Source organism: Phyllobates terribilis, unplaced genomic scaffold (genome assembly GCF_046119375.1).
Source record: "Phyllobates terribilis strain yellow unplaced genomic scaffold, ASM4611937v1 Scaffold_9__5_contigs__length_417890890, whole genome shotgun sequence".
NCBI classification, from domain to species: Eukaryota; Metazoa; Chordata; class Amphibia; order Anura; family Dendrobatidae; genus Phyllobates; species Phyllobates terribilis.
In genome coordinates this window covers 412,630,742-412,648,241 of record NW_027362769.1, presented here as the reverse complement: position 1 = coordinate 412,648,241, position 17,500 = coordinate 412,630,742, and the positions used below count along the sequence as shown (strand labels likewise).

Sequence of the window (17,500 nt, the reverse complement as noted above, 5' to 3'; positions counted from 1 at the left end):
TGTGTGATAATACACGAGGACTGTACATTATATATATATACAGTGTGATAATACACGAGGACTGTACATTATATATATATATACACTGTGTGATAATACACGAGGGCTGTACATTATATATATATACACTGTGTGATAATACACGAGGACTGTACATTATATATATATACACACTGTGATAATACACGAGGACTGTACATTATATATATATACACACTGTGATAATACACGAGGACTGTACATTATATATATATATATACACTGTGTGATAATACACGAGGACTGTACATTATATATATATATACTGTGTGATAATACACGAGGACTGTACATTATATATATACACACTGTGATAATACACGAGGACTGTACATTATATATATATACACTGTGATAATACACGAGGACTGTACATTATATATATATATACACTGTGTGATAATACACGAGGACTGTACATTATATATATATACACACTGTGATAATACACGAGGACTGTACATTATATATATATACACTGTGTGATAAAACACGAGGACTGTACATTATATATATATATACACTGTGTGATAATACACGAGGACTGTACATTATATATATATACACTGTGTGATAATACACGAGGACTGTACATTATATATATATACAGTGTGATAATACACGAGGACTGTACATTATATATATATATACACTGTGTGATAATACACGAGGGCTGTACATTATATATATATATACACTGTGATAATACACGAGGACTGTACATTATATATATATACACACTGTGATAATACACGAGGACTGTACATTATATATATATACACTGTGTGATAATACACGAGGACTGTACATTATATATATATATACTGTGTGATAATACACGAGGACTGTACATTATATATATACACACTGTGATAATACACGAGGACTGTACATTATATATATATACACTGTGATAATACACGAGGACTGTACATTATATATATATATATACACTGTGTGATAATACACGAGGACTGTACATTATATATATATACACACTGTGATAAAACACGAGGACTGTACATTATATATATATACACTGTGTGATAAAACACGAGGACTGTACATTATATATATATACACTGTGTAATACACGAGGACTGTACATTATATATATATACACTGTGTGATAATACACGAGGACTGTACATTATATATATATACACTGTGTGATAATACACGAGGACTGTACATTATATATATATATACACTGTGTGATAATACACGAGGACTGTACATTATATATATATACTGTGTGATAATACACGAGGACTGTACATTATATATATATATATACACTGTGTGATAATACACGAGGACTGTACATTATATATATATATACACTGTGATAATACACGAGGACTGTACATTATATATATACACTGTGTGATAATACACGAGGGCTGTACATTATATATATATACACTGTGTGATAATACACGAGGGCTGTACATTATATATATACACACTGTGATAATACACGAGGACTGTACATTATATATATATATATACACTGTGTGATAATACACGAGGGCTGTACATTATATATATATATATATACACTGTGTGATAATACATGAGGGCTGTACATTATATATATATATATATATACACTGTGTGATAATACACGAGGACTGTACATTATATATATATATACACTGTGATAATACACGAGGACTGTACATTATATATATATACACTGTGATAATACACGAGGACTGTACATTATATATATATATACACTGTGTGATAATACACGAGGGCTGTACATTATATATATATATATATACACTGTGTGATAATACACGAGGACTGTACATTATATATATATACACTGTGTGATAATACACGAGGGCTGTACATTATATATATATACACTGTGTGATAATACACGAGGACTGTACATTATATATATATATATACACTGTGTGATAATACACGAGGACTGTACATTATATATATATATACACTGTGTGATAATACACGAGGACTGTACATTATATATATATATATATACTGTGTGATAATACACGAGGACTGTACATTATATATATATATACACTGTGTGATAATACACGAGGGCTGTACATTATATATATATATATATATATATACTGTGTGATAATACACGAGGACTGTACATTATATATATATACGCACTGTGTGATAATACACGAGGGCTGTACATTATATATATACACACTGTGTGATAATACACGAGGACTGTACATTATATATATATACACTGTGTGATAATACACGAGGACTGTACATTATATATATATATATACACTGTGTGATAATACACGAGGACTGTACATTATATATATATACACTGTGATAATACACGAGGACTGTACATTATATATATATACACACTGTGTGATAATACACGAGGACTGTACATTATATATATATATACACTGTGTGATAATACACGAGGACTGTACATTATATATATATATACACTGTGTGATAATACACGAGGACTGTACATTATATATATATATATACACACTGTGTGATAATACACGAGGACTGTACATTATATATATATATACACACTGTGTGATAATACACGAGGACTGTACTATATATATATATACACTGTGATAATACACGAGGACTGTACATTATATATATATATACACTGTGATAATACACGAGGGCTGTACATTATATATATATACGCACTGTGTGATAATACACGAGGGCTGTACATTATATATATATACGCACTGTGTGATAATACACGAGGGCTGTACATTATATATATACACACTGTGTGATAATACACGAGGGCTGTACATTATATATATATACGCACTGTGATAATACACGAGGGCTGTACATTATATATATACACACTGTGTGATAATACACGAGGACTGTACATTATATATATATACGCACTGTGTGATAATACACGAGGGCTGTACATTATATATATATACACTGTGTGATAATACACGAGGACTGTACATTATATATATATACGCACTGTGTGATAATACACGAGGCTGTACATTATATATATATACACTGTGTGATAATACACGAGGGCTGTACATTATATATTATACACTGTGTGATAATACACGAGGACTGTACATTATATATATATACACTGTGTGATAATACACGAGGACTGTACATTATATATATATATACACTGTGTGATAATACACGAGGACTGTACATTATATATATATACACTGTGTGATAATACACGAGGACTGTACATTATATATATATACACTGTGTGATAATACACGAGGACTGTACATTATATATATATACACTGTGTGATAATACACGAGGGCTGTACATTATATATATATACACACTGTGATAATACACGAGGACTGTACATTATATATATATATACACTGTGTGATAATACACGAGGGACTGTACATTATATATATATACACTGTGTGATAATACACGAGGACTGTACATTATATATATATACACACTGTGATAATACACGAGGACTGTACATTATATATATATACACTGTGTGATAATACACGAGGACTGTACATTATATATATATACTGTGTGATAATACACGAGGACTGTACATTATATATATATATATATATACACACTGTGTGATAATACACGAGGACTGTACATTATATATATATATACTGTGTGATAATACACGAGGGCTGTACATTATATATATATATACACTGTGATAATACACGAGGACTGTACATTATATATATATACTGTGTGATAATACACGAGGGCTGTACATTATATATATATATATACACACTGTGTATAATACACGAGGACTGTACATTATATATATATATATATATACACACTGTGTGATAATACACGAGGACTGTACATTATATATATATATACTGTGTGATAATACACGAGGGCTGTACATTATATATATATATACACTGTGATAATACACGAGGGCTGTACATTATATATATACACTGTGTGATAATACACGAGGACTGTACATTATATATATATATACACACTGTGATAATACACGAGGACTGTACATTATATATATATATACACTGTGTGATAATACACGAGGGCTGTACATTATATATATATATACTGTGTGATAATACACGAGGGCTGTACATTATATATATATATACACTGTGATAATACACGAGGACTGTACATTATATATATATAACACTGTGTGATAATACACGAGGGCTGTACATTATATATATATATACACTGTGATAATACACGAGGACTGTACATTATATATATACACTGTGTGATAATACACGAGGGCTGTACATTATATATATATACACTGTGTGATAATACACGAGGGCTGTACATTATATATATTACACTGTGGATAATACACGAGGACTGTACATTATATATATATATATACACTGTGTGATAATACACGAGGACTGTACATTATATATATATACACTGTGTGATAATACACGAGGACTGTACATTATATATATATATATACACTGTGTGATAATACACGAGGACTGTACATTATATATATATATACACTGTGTGATAATACACGAGGGCTGTACATTATATATATATATACTGTGTGATAATACACGAGGACTGTACATTATATATATATATACACTGTGTGATAATACACGAGGGACTGTACATTATATATATATATACACTGTGTGATAATACACGAGGACTGTACATTATATATATATATACACTGTGTGATAATACACGAGGACTGTACATTATATATATATATATACTGTGTGATAATACACGAGGACTGTACATTATATATATATATACACTGTGTGATAATACACGAGGACTGTACATTATATATATATATACACTGTGTGATAATACACGAGGACTGTACATTATATATATATATACACACTGTGTGATAATACACGAGGACTGTACATTATATATATATACACTGTGTGATAATACACGAGGACTGTACATTATATATATATATACACTGTGTGATAATACACGAGGACTGTACATTATATATATATACACTGTGTGATAATACACGAGGACTGTACATTATATATATATATATATATATATATATATATATACTGTGTGATAATACACGAGGACTGTACATTATATATATATATACACTGTGTGATAATACACGAGGACTGTACATTATATATATATATACTGTGTGATAATACACGAGGGCTGTACATTATATATATATATACACTGTGTGATAATACACGAGGGCTGTACATTATATATATATATATACACTGTGTGATAATACACGAGGACTGTACATTATATATATATATATATATTACTGTGTGATAATACACGAGGACTGTACATTATATCTATATACACTGTGATAATACACGAGGACTGTACATTATATATATATAACAGTGTGATAATACACGAGGGCTGTACATTATATATATACACACTGTGTGATAATACACGAGGACTGTACATTATATATATATATACACTGTGTGATAATACACGAGGAGGACTGTACATTATATATATATACACTGTGTGATAATACACGAGGACTGTACATTATATATATATATACACTGTGTGATAATACACGAGGACTGTACATTATATATATATACACACTGTGTGATAATACACGAGGACTGTACATTATATATATATACACTGTGATAATACACGAGGACTGTACATTATATATATATATACACTGTGATAATACACGAGGGCTGTACATTATATATATATACGCACTGTGTGATAATACACGAGGGCTGTACATTATATATATATACGCACTGTGTGATAATACACGAGGACTGTACATTATATATATATACACACTGTGTGATAATACACGAGGACTGTACATTATATATATATACGCACTGTGTGATAATACACGAGGGCTGTACATTATATATATACACACTGTGTGATAATACACGAGGACTGTACATTATATATATATATACACTGTGTGATAATACACGAGGGCTGTACATTATATATATATATATACACACTGTGATAATACACGAGGACTGTACATTATATATATATACACTGTGTGATAATACACGAGGACTGTACATTATATATATATACACTGTGTGATAATACACGAGGACTGTACATTATATATATATATACACTGTGTGATAATACACGAGGACTGTACATTATATATATATATACACTGTGTGATAATACACGAGGACTGTACATTATATATATATATACACACTGTGATAATACACGAGGACTGTACATTATATATATATACACTGTGTGATAATACACGAGGACTGTACATTATATATATATACACTGTGTGATAATACACGAGGACTGTACATTATATATATATATACACTGTGTGATAATACACGAGGACTGTACATTATATATATATACACACTGTGTGATAATACACGAGGACTGTACATTATATATATATACACACTGTGATAATACACGAGGACTGTACATTATATATATATATATACACTGTGTGATAATACACGAGGACTGTACATTATATATATATATATATACACTGTGTGATAATACACGAGGACTGTACATTATATATATATACACACTGTGTGATAATACACGAGGACTGTACATTATATATATATACACGTGTGATAATACACGAGGACTGTACATTATATATATATATATATACACACTGAGAATACACGAGGACTGTACATTATATATATATACACTGTGTGATAATACACGAGGGCTGTACATTATATATATATATATATATACACACTGTGATAATACACGAGGGCTGTACATTATATATATACACACTGTGATAATACACGAGGGCTGTACATTATATATATATATATATATATATATACACACTGTGATAATACACGAGGACTGTACATTATATATATATACACACTGTGATAATACACGAGGACTGTACATTATATATATATATATACACTGTGTGATAATACACGAGGGCTGTACATTATATATATATACACACTGTGTGATAATACACGAGGACTGTACATTATATATATATATATACACTGTGTGATAATACACGAGGACTGTACATTATATATATATATATACACTGTGTGATAATACACGAGGGCTGTACATTATATATATATATACACTGTGATAATACACGAGGACTGTACATTATATATATATACACTGTGTGATAATACACGAGGACTGTACATTATATATATATATACACTGTGTGATAATACACGAGGGCTGTACATTATATATATATATACACTGTGTGATAATACACGAGGGCTGTACATTATATATATATACACACTGTGTGATAATACACGAGGACTGTACATTATATATATATACACACTGTGTGATAATACACGAGGACTGTACATTATATATATATACACACTGTGTGATAATACACGAGGACTGTACATTATATATATATACACTGTGTGATAATACACGAGGACTGTACATTATATATATATACACTGTGTGATAATACACGAGGGCTGTACATTATATATATATATATACACTGTGTGATAATACACGAGGACTGTACATTATATATATATATATACACTGTGTGATAATACACGAGGACTGTACATTATATATATATATACACTGTGTGATAATACACGAGGACTGTACATTATATATATATATACACTGTGATAATACACGAGGACTGTACATTATATATATATATATATATACACTGTGATAATACACGAGGACTGTACATTATATATATATATATACACTGTGATAATACACGAGGACTGTACATTATATATATATACACTGTGTGATAATACACGAGGGCTGTACATTATATATATATACACACTGTGATAATACACGAGGGCTGTACATTATATATATATACACTGTGTGATAATACACGAGGACTGTACATTATATATATACACTGTGTGATAATACACGAGGACTGTACATTATATATATATACACTGTGTGATAATACACGAGGACTGTACATTATATATATATATACACTGTGTGATAATACACGAGGACTGTACATTATATATATATACACTGTGTGATAATACACGAGGACTGTACATTATATATATATACTGTGTGATAATACACGAGGGCTGTACATATATATATATATATATACACTGTGTGATAATACACGAGGGCTGTACATTATATATATATATATACACTGTGTGATAATACACGAGGGCTGTACATTATATATATATATACACACTGTGTGATAATACACGAGGACTGTACATTATATATATATATATATATACACTGTGATAATACACGAGGACTGTACATTATATATATATACACTGTGTGATAATACACGAGGACTGTACATTATATATATATACACTGTGTGATAATACACGAGGACTGTACATTATATATATATATATACACTGTGTGATAATACACGAGGACTGTACATTATATATATATACACTGTGTGATAATACACGAGGACTGTACATTATATATATATACACTGTGTGATAATACACGAGGGCTGTACATTATATATATATACACACTGTGTGATAATACACGAGGACTGTACATTATATATATATATATATATATATACACTGTGATAATACACGAGGACTGTACATTATATATATATACACTGTGTGATAATACACGAGGACTGTACATTATATATATATATACACTGTGATAATACACGAGGGCTGTACATTATATATATATATACACTGTGTGATAATACACGAGGACTGTACATTATATATATATACACTGTGTGATAATACACGAGGGCTGTACATTATATATATATACACACTGTGTGATAATACACGAGGACTGTACATTATATATATATATATATACACACTGTGATAATACACGAGGACTGTACATTATATATATATATACACTGTGTGATAATACACGAGGACTGTACATTATATATATATATACACTGTGATAATACACGAGGGCTGTACATTATATATATATATACACTGTGTGATAATACACGAGGACTGTACATTATATATATATACACTGTGTGATAATACACGAGGACTGTACATTATATATATACACACTGTGTGATAATACACGAGGACTGTACATTATATATATATATACACTGTGATAATACACGAGGGCTGTACATTATATATATATACACTGTGTGATAATACACGAGGACTGTACATTATATATATATATACACTGTGTGATAATACACGAGGACTGTACATTATATATATATATACACTGTGTGATAATACACGAGGACTGTACATTATATATATATATATATATACACTGTGTGATAATACACGAGGACTGTACATATATATATATATATATATACACTGTGTGATAATACACGAGGACTGTACATTATATATATATACACTGTGTGATAATACACGAGGGCTGTACATTATATATATATACACTGTGATAATACACGAGGACTGTACATTATATATATATATATATACTGTGTGATAATACACGAGGACTGTACATTATATATATATATATATACACACTGTGATAATACACGAGGGCTGTACATTATATATATATATATACACTGTGTGATAATACACGAGGACTGTACATTATATATATATACTGTGTGATAATACACGAGGACTGTACATTATATATATATACACTGTGTGATAATACACGAGGACTGTACATTATATATATATATATATATATATATATATATATATACTGTGTGATAATACACGAGGACTGAACATTATATATATATATACACAGTGTGATAATGCACGAGGACTGTACATTATATATATATATACACACTGTGTGATAATACACGAGGACTGTACATTATATATATATACACTGTGTGATAATACACGAGGACTGTACATTATATATATATATACACTGTGTGATAATACACGAGGGCTGTACATTATATATATATATATATATATATACACTGTGTGATAATACACGAGGACTGTACATTATATATATATACACTGTGATAATACACGAGGGCTGTACATTATATATATATACACTGTGTGATAATACACGAGGACTGTACATTATATATATATATACACACTGTGTGATAATACACGAGGGCTGTACATTATATATATATATATATATATACACTGTGTGATAATACACGAGGACTGTACATTATATATATATACACTGTGTGATAATACACGAGGACTGTACATTATATATATATATATACACTGTGTGATAATACACGAGGACTGTACATTATATATATATATACACTGTGATAATACACGAGGACTGTACATTATATATATACACTGTGTGATAATACACGAGGACTGTACATTATATATATATATACACTGTGTGATAATACACGAGGACTGTACATTATATATATATACACTGTGTGATAATACACGAGGACTGTACATTATATATATATATATACACTGTGTGATAATACACGAGGACTGTACATTATATATATATATACACTGTGATAATACACGAGGACTGTACATTATATATATACACTGTGTGATAATACACGAGGACTGTACATTATATATATATACACTGTGATAATACACGAGGACTGTACATTATATATATATACACTGTGATAATACACGAGGACTGTACATTATATATATACACTGTGTGATAATACACGAGGGCTGTACATTATATATATATATATACACTGTGTGATAATACACGAGGACTGTACATTATATATATATACACTGTGATAATACACGAGGACTGTACATTATATATATATACACTGTGATAATACACGAGGACTGTACATTATATATATATATATATACACTGATAATACACGAGGACTGTACATTATATATATATACACTGTGATAATACACGAGGACTGTACATTATATATATATATATATATATACACACACTGTGATAATACACGAGGGCTGTACATTATATATATATATACACTGTGTGATAATACACGAGGACTGTACATTATATATATATATATATATATATACTGTGTGATAATACACGAGGACTGTACATTATATATATATATACACTGTGTGATAATACACGAGGACTGTACATTATATATATATACACTGTGATAATACACGAGGACTGTACATTATATATATATATATATATATACTGTGTGATAATACACGAGGACTGAACATTCTATATATATATACACTGTGTGATAATACACGAGGGCTGTACATTATATATATATATACACTGTGTGATAATACACGAGGACTGTACATTATATATATATATATACACTGTGTGATAATACACGAGGACTGTACATTATATATATATATACACTGTGTGATAATACACGAGGACTGAACATTCTATATATATATACACTGTGTGATAATACACGAGGGCTGTACATTATATATATATATACACTGTGTGATAATACACGAGGGCTGTACATTATATATATATATATACACTGTGTGATAATACACGAGGACTGTACATTATATATATATATACACACTGTGTGATAATACACGAGGACTGTACATTATATATATATACACACACTGTGTGATAATACACGAGGACTGTACATTATATATATATATACACTGTGATAATACACGAGGACTGTACATTATATATATACACTGTGATAATACACGAGGACTGTACATTATATATATATATACACTGTGATAATACACGAGGACTGTACATTATATATATACACTGTGATAATACACGAGGACTGTACATTATATATATATACACTGTGATAATACACGAGGGCTGTACATTATATATATATACACTGTGATAATACACGAGGGCTGTACATTATATATATACACTGTGATAATACACGAGGACTGTACATATATATATACACACTGTGTGATAATACACGAGGACTGTACATTATATATATATACACTGAGATAATACACGAGGACTGTACATTATATATATATATACACTGTGTGATAATACACGAGGACTGTACATTATATATATATACACACTGTGTGATAATACACGAGGACTGTACATTATATATATATACACTGATAATACACGAGGGCTGTACATTATATATATACACTGTGATAATACACGAGGACTGTACATTATATATATACACTGTGTGATAATACACGAGGACTGTACATTATATATATATACACTGTGTGATAATACACGAGGGCTGTACATTATATATATATACACTGTGTGATAATACACGAGGACTGTACATTATATATATATACACTGTGTGATAATACACGAGGACTGTACATTATATATATACACTGTGTGATAATACACGAGGACTGTACATTATATATATATATATATATATACTGTGTGATAATACACGAGGACTGTACATTATATATATATATACACTGTGTGATAATACACGAGGACTGTACATTATATATATATATATATACACTGTGTGATAATACACGAGGACTGTACATTATATATATACACTGTGTGATAATACACGAGGACTGTACATTATATATATATACACTGTGTGATAATACACGAGGGCTGTACATTATATATATATATATATACACTGTGTGATAATACACGAGGGCTGTACATTATATATATATACACTGTGTGATAATACACGAGGACTGTACATTATATATATATACACTGTGTGATAATACACGAGGACTGTACATTATATATATATACACTGTGTGATAATACACGAGGACTGTACATTATATATATATATATACACTGTGATAATACACGAGGACTGTACATTATATATATATATACACTGTGATAATACACGAGGACTGTACATTATATATATATATACACTGTGTGATAATACACGAGGGCTGTACATTATATATATATATACACTGTGATAATACACGAGGACTGTACATTATATATATACACTGTGTGATAATACACGAGGACTGTACATTATATATATATACACTGTGTGATAATACACGAGGACTGTACATTATATATATATATACACTGTGTGATAATACACGAGGACTGTACATTATATATATATATACACTGTGTGATAATACACGAGGACTGTACATTATATATATACACTGTGATAATACACGAGGGCTGTACATTATATATATATACACTGTGATAATACACGAGGGCTGTACATTATATATATATACACTGTGTGATAATACACGAGGGCTGTACATTATATATATATATATACACTGTGTGATAATACACGAGGACTGTACATTATATATATATATACACTGTGTGATAATACACGAGGACTGTACATTATATATATACACTGTGTGATAATACACGAGGACTGTACATTATATATATATATATATATATACACACTGTGTGATAATACACGAGGGCTGTACATTATATATATACACTGTGATAATACACGAGGACTGTACATTATATATATATATACACTGTGTGATAATACACGAGGACTGTACATTATATATATATATACACTGTGTGATAATACACGAGGACTGTACATTATATATATATATATACACACTGTGATAATACACGAGGACTGTACATTATATATATATACACTGTGATAATACACGAGGGCTGTCCATTATATATATATATATATATATATATACACTGTGATAATACACGAGGACTGTACATTATATATATATATATATACACTGTGTGATAATACACGAGGACTGTACATTATATATATACACTGTGATAATACACGAGGACTGTACATTATATATATATATATACACTGTGATAATACACGAGGACTGTACATTATATATATACACTGTGTGATAATACACGAGGGCTGTACATTATATATATATATATACACTGTGTGATAATACACGAGGACTGTACATTATATATATATATATACTGTGTGATAATACACGAGGACTGTACATTATATATATATATACACTGTGATAATACACGAGGACTGTACATTATATATATATATACACACTGTGTGATAATACACGAGGACTGTACATTATATATATATATACACACTGTGATAATACACGAGGGCTGTCCATTATATATATATATATATATATATATACACTGTGATAATACACGAGGACTGTACATTATATATATATATATATACACTGTGTGATAATACACGAGGACTGTACATTATATATATACACTGTGATAATACACGAGGACTGTACATTATATATATATATATACACTGTGATAATACACGAGGACTGTACATTATATATATACACTGTGTGATAATACACGAGGACTGTACATTATATATATATATACACTGTGATAATACACGAGGACTGTACATTATATATATATATATATATACACTGTGTGATAATACACGAGGACTGTACATTATATATATATACACACTGTGATAATACACGAGGACTGTACATTATATATATATATACACTGTGTGATAATACACGAGGACTGTACATTATATATATACACTGTGATAATACACGAGGACTGTACATTATATATATATACACTGTGATAATACACGAGGACTGTACATTATATATATATACACTGTGTGATAATACACGAGGACTGTACATTATATATATACACTGTGTGATAATACACGAGGACTGTACATTATATATATATATACACTGTGTGATAATACACGAGGGCTGTACATTATATATATATACACTGTGATAATACACGAGGACTGTACATTATATATATATACACTGTGATAATACACGAGGACTGTACATTATATATATATATACACTGTGTGATAATACACGAGGACTGTACATTATATATATATATACTGTGTGATAATACACGAGGACTGTACATTATATATATATATACTGTGTGATAATACACGAGGACTGTACATTATATATATATATACACTGTGTGATAATACACGAGGGCTGTACATTATATATATATACTGTGTGATAATACACGAGGGCTGTACATTATATATATATACACTGTGTGATAATACACGAGGACTGTACATTATATATATATATATATATACTGTGTGATAATACACGAGGACTGTACATTATATATATATATATACTGTGTGATAATACACGAGGGCTGTACATTATATATATATATACACTGTGTGATAATACACGAGGACTGTACGATATATATATATATATATATACACACTGTGTGATAATACACGAGGGCTGTACATTATATATATATACACTGTGTGATAATACACGAGGACTGTACATTATATATATATACACTGTGATAATACACGAGGACTGTACATTATATATATATATACTGTGTGATAATACACGAGGACTGTACATTATATATATATACACTGTGATAATACACGAGGACTGTACATTATATATATATATATACACACTGTGATAATACACGAGGACTGTACATTATATATATATACTGTGTGATAATACACGAGGGCTGTACATTATATATATATATATATATATACACTGTGTGATAATACAAGAGGACTGTACATTATATATATATACACTGTGATAATACACGAGGACTGTACATTATATATATATATACACTGTGTGATAATACACGAGGGCTGTACATTATATATATATATATATATATATACACTGTGATAATACACGAGGACTGTACATTATATATATATACACTGTGATAATACACGAGGACTGTACATTATATATATATATATACACTGATAATACACGAGGACTGTACATTATATATATACACTGTAATACACGAGGACTGTACATATATATATACACACTGTGTGATAATACACGAGGACTGTACATTATATATATATATATACACTGTGATAATACACGAGGACTGTACATTATATATATATACACTGTGATAATACACGAGGACTGTACATTATATATATATACACTGTGTGATAATACACGAGGACTGTACATTATATATATATATACACTGTGATAATACACGAGGACTGTACATTATATATATACACTGTGATAATACACGAGGACTGTACATATATATATATATACTGTGTGATAATACACGAGGACTGTACATATATATATATATACTGTGTGATAATACACGAGGACTGTACATTATATATATATATATACACTGTGTGATAATACACGAGGACTGTACATTATATATATATATATACACTGTGTGATAATACACGAGGACTGTACATTATATATATATATATATACTGTGTGATAATACACGAGGGCTGTACATTATATATATATACACTGTGTGATAATACACGAGGACTGTACATTATATATATATATATACACTGTGTGATAATACACGAGGGCTGTACATTATATATATATACACTGTGTGATAATACACGAGGGCTGTACATTATATATATACTGTGATAATACACGAGGGCTGTACATTATATATATATATATATATACACTGTGTGATAATACACGAGGACTGTACATTATATATATATATATATACACTGTGTGATAATACACGAGGACTGTACATTATATATATATATATATATATATATATATATATATACTGTGTGATAATACACGAGGACTGTACATTATATATATATATATACACTGTGTGATAATACACGAGGACTGTACATTATATATATATATATATATATATATACAGTGTGATAATACACGAGGACTGTACATTATATATATATACACTGTGTGATAATACACGAGGGCTGTACATTATATATATACACTGTGTGATAATACACGAGGACTGTACATTATATATATATATATATACTGTGTGATAATACACGAGGACTGTACATTATATATATATATATACACTGTGTGATAATACACGAGGGCTGTACATTATATATATATACACTGTGTGATAATACACGAGGACTGTACATTATATATATATACACACTGTGTGATAATACACGAGGACTGTACATTATATATATATATATATATACTGTGTGATAATACACGAGGACTGTACATTATATATATATATATATACACTGTGTGATAATACACGAGGACTGTACATTATATATATATATATATACAGTGTGATAATACACGAGGACTGTACATTATATATATATATATACACTGTGTGATAATACACGAGGGCTGTACATTATATATATATACACTGTGATAATACACGAGGACTGTACATTATATATATATATATATATACACTGTGATAATACACGAGGGCTGTACATTATATATATATACACTGTGTGATAATACACGAGGGCTGTACATTATATATATATACACTGTGTGATAATACACGAGGACTGTACATTATATATATATATACACTGTGTGATAATACACGAGGG

The 17,500-nt window shown here is 29.3% G+C and overlaps 1 protein-coding gene across 1 annotated transcript in view; it reads right to left on the bottom strand.

The window, feature by feature from the left end:
• The window catches only part of SRRM2 (serine/arginine repetitive matrix 2), a 101,550-nt gene that overhangs the window by 38,201 nt on the left and 45,849 nt on the right, over positions 1–17,500 (bottom strand). The window lies entirely within an intron of this gene.